Source organism: Helianthus annuus, chromosome 2 (genome assembly GCF_002127325.2).
Source record: "Helianthus annuus cultivar XRQ/B chromosome 2, HanXRQr2.0-SUNRISE, whole genome shotgun sequence".
NCBI lineage: Eukaryota > Viridiplantae > Streptophyta > Magnoliopsida > Asterales > Asteraceae > Helianthus > Helianthus annuus.
Genome location: NC_035434.2, coordinates 105,365,848 through 105,369,815, shown reverse-complemented (window position 1 = coordinate 105,369,815; position 3,968 = coordinate 105,365,848).

The window sequence follows — 3,968 nt, the reverse complement described above, 5'->3', positions numbered from 1 at the left end:
GGTTCTAAAGCCTTTTCTTACGGTTCCTAATGTATATAATATATATTTCCATATCAATAATTGTTGTTTAATGTCTTCATTTGGTAATCGCAGGAACTGAGTGAGGTTGCAAGCATGGATTGAAGACATTGGTTTGGGTTAAAAATATGAAGATATTGGTCGGTTCAGGAACTTATTGTATGTCAATCTCATCTTTAGAGTTATATATATGTATTGTTGTGTTACTGGAAAACTTTTGTAATATTGTGTTACTTTGAAACCTCTGTATTTTATATTCTTGGGTTGTATTATATTTGTTCTAATTAATTTCGTTTTTTTTATATATTTTATTTTAATTTTTAGAGAATTTGTTAATAATGGGAATTTATTGGAAATTTTTAATAAAATTTCCGGAAAATTATATATATTATTTTACTCAAAAACGCCAACAGATGCGGTTCTAGAACCCCATTTCTTGAGTATACTAGTAATAACTTTTTTGTTAATATATCAAAAGATGCGGTTCTAGAACCGCATCTCTAAAGCATATTATGGAAAAGTAGTTTTTTTGTTAATATACTAAAAGATGCGGTTCTATAAAAAAATGCGGTTCTAGAACCGCTTCTCTTGGAACCGCATCTCTTGGCATATAGCCAAAAGATGCCTTGCCATAAGATGCGGGTCTAAAACCGCATCTCATAGCCAATTTAACCGCATCTTTTGATTAAATCTGTACTAGTGTGAATCATTGATTGGTAACGAAAATCGTAGTATAATGTAGTGATTATTGAGATAGAAAGTGAAGAAAATGTTGAAGATGGTGGGTTTTGAAGTTACTGGGGAGAACAAGGAAGAAAATTGGATACGATTGACTAAAATACCATTTCTCTTTGTTTTAAGTTTTACCACATATCATGATCCTATTACTTCCTATCATTTCTAGCCAAAATAAACTTTTTCTATTTGATACTCACCCATTATTTTAAATTTGTTAAATCTATATACAATAAGTTTTTGCGATTATTTTAAGTTTGTTAAATCTATAAAGAATACAAATGCAATTAATTATTGAACAAAAATTTGCATGTGTTGATATTTTTTTAGGAATAAAATTCAAGCATCCATCGTCTCAACGGTTTAGGACGAAATTTGCTAGGTACGTCAACGTGTATTTATTCAGATAGGGCCTCGAAGATTTTCGGAAAATACCCTAGTTTACTTACACACTTTTAACATCTTTCAAAAAAAAACCTACACACTTTTAACCTTATTTTTTACATTTTAATTTTTTATACCTTTTAAATTTTATTTACGTCTACCTACCTTCTATATTTTTCTTTTGACTTGTTATGACATTTTAATTATTTTCTATTTGTTTATGCCTCTTTTAACATCTTCTCTACGGATTAATTTATATTTGCGGATATCTAATGACCATTCCGTTGAAATTTTAAAAAAAGAAAACAAATAAAGGTGGTTTCAACGTGACAAGGTAAACATGTTAGATCACGAGCAGGTACGGTTCAATTCCATATGGCTTTCTAAATATTTCGAAATTTCAATATTGTGATACCTATCATATATATTATCAATTATATGCAATAGTTTGACTTATAAGTTTGTCACAAGGCACAATTATTGCATATTGACTTAGTCAAAAGGTTTTGTTAGTGTCATGGTGAAAATGCTAATCGATGAACATAAAATTATAGGAAATTATAAAATGAGAATAACGATACGAAACTTACTTGGTGGTGTCCACAGAGTGTCCATACTTGCTGTCCCTCAAATTGATATAACTCATCATGCATGTCATTGATTCAATTATTATTCTTTATTGCCTAAAATGGTAACTTAACCTTGTAATCTTCATAATGTTGTTGACGTTGCTTCCTTTCGTTAGCAACAATGCCATTATTAAACCTATTAAACCTATTAGTAGAAAATGGTAAAACAACAATATAAAAACGTAAGGGGTTGAACTAGATAGTACCAATGGGCATGATGCTGATGAAGGTTAATTTTCTACTCCCAATATTGTTGTGAAAGGGTAAGTCGAGTCAAACTCTTGGTATTCCCAATTGCGATGTTATAAACTCTCCCTTGGTGATCTCATGAACGGATTTTGTAGTCCTGCATTCTTATACTTTTTACCGCAAGGTTTGAGTTCGCTTATAGGGAAATTAAACCTCTCAAAATGTTAGGATAGAGATCTTCATTGACGTTTGGCAGAGGTCATTAGGTAATGTCATGGCCTTCTTATCAACATCCATCTTCTTGATGTCATTATTTGTATACATAGAATGGTCTATTTTTGAAATGTATCCTCCTTCCCTTCCACACAACAAACTCATTCCTAACAAATAACAAGTCTAGAGGGTTTCTTTGTCAAGCCATTATCATAGTTCTACATCGCAAGACTTGAATTGTAGAAATTTTCAATGTGTTTAAAATCAAGTTTGGATCATCAAACATGATTAGTTAGAAGAGTTTGGATAAGAAAAGTTTTTTAAATGAATAATTTAAAGAACCAAGCTTTATACTACTTGTTGGATCATGGATTAAATCTAATACTATGTTATATTAATTAGTAAACAAATTATTTTGATAGGTTGGGAAAGTGTTAAGTTAATTAATCAAGAAGGTCATTTGACTGAAGGTGAGATTAGGGTTTAGTTAAGTTAATTGGCCAAAATATTCGGTAAATAACAAAAATTAGAGTTTATGTGGTGTTTGATATACAAAAATGAAAGGTGGAATGAAATTGATTATTGCAAGAAAATGAAAACAAAAGTTTTTGGTTATTCAATGTAATGAAATCACCTATTATACAAATATTCTCATTCTCTTTGAACACCTCAAATTTATTACCACCACCGCTACCATCCACCACCACCGTCACCCCCACCCCACCACTGCTGCCGCCTATCGCCACTGATTACCATCACTCACCACCTATGATTTGTGGGGTTTTTTTTTTTATGAAACAACACAAAGTAAAATAACTAAAAAGACCAATGGTTATAGAACGAGTTTTGAAACCATATATTATATCGCTTATTATCCTTCTATTAATAATTCGATACACAGTTCTCTTAAAATATTTAGAGAGATAATGATTGATAGATTGATGGATGGTGAGAGATATTCTTGGTGGACATAATCACCATTGAAAAGAAAAACAAAGTGTGAAACCGGTGGCATCAAGAGAAAACCACGTTCTACCATATCTTCCTTCCTCCTTAAATAACTCCTACTTTTCTCTCATTCCTTCCTTTTCCTCTTCCAAACCCACAAATGAATTCCGGCAACAGCGTCACCTTACCTACCTCCACCGTCGCCCACGCCGGCGATATCATAACCGACCCCATCTCTTCTTTACTAAACCCTAATCCCACTTTCTTTGACCATGTCAATTATGATCCAACTTTGACTGGTTTTGGTGCAGTTCAAAACGACGACGTCTTCATGCACTCTCAACTGCCGGTGATCAGTTCCCATGCAAACACCGGTCAAGATTCCGGTACCCATCATGTCGGAGTATCAATCAAGAACCCAAAAAAGCGTACACGAGCTTCCCGTCGAACCCCCACCACTGTTCTCACAACCGACACCACTAACTTCCGGCAAATGGTTCAAGAATTCACCGGCATCCCTGCTGCACCGTTCTCCGCCGCCGCATCCTCACCGTTTTCCCGTCGTCTTGATGTTTTCTCCGGCGGTGGAAGTGGAAGAGGTTCGATGTTTCCTACACCGCCGGTAACGCAGGGTTTGTTGGATACACAAAACCCTATTTTTGGTTTTCAATCTTTGTTACAAAGAAAACGTGATGATCTACAGGTGGATGTTTCAAGTTGTTCAACCAGATATGATGGAGTGGATAAGTTGAGCAGTTTATGTTTTTTTGATAATGAGACTGAGAAGGGTTTAGAGACTGGATTTATCAAGAGACAATAGTGATCAAGTTCATTGTGATGTATGGCTAATTC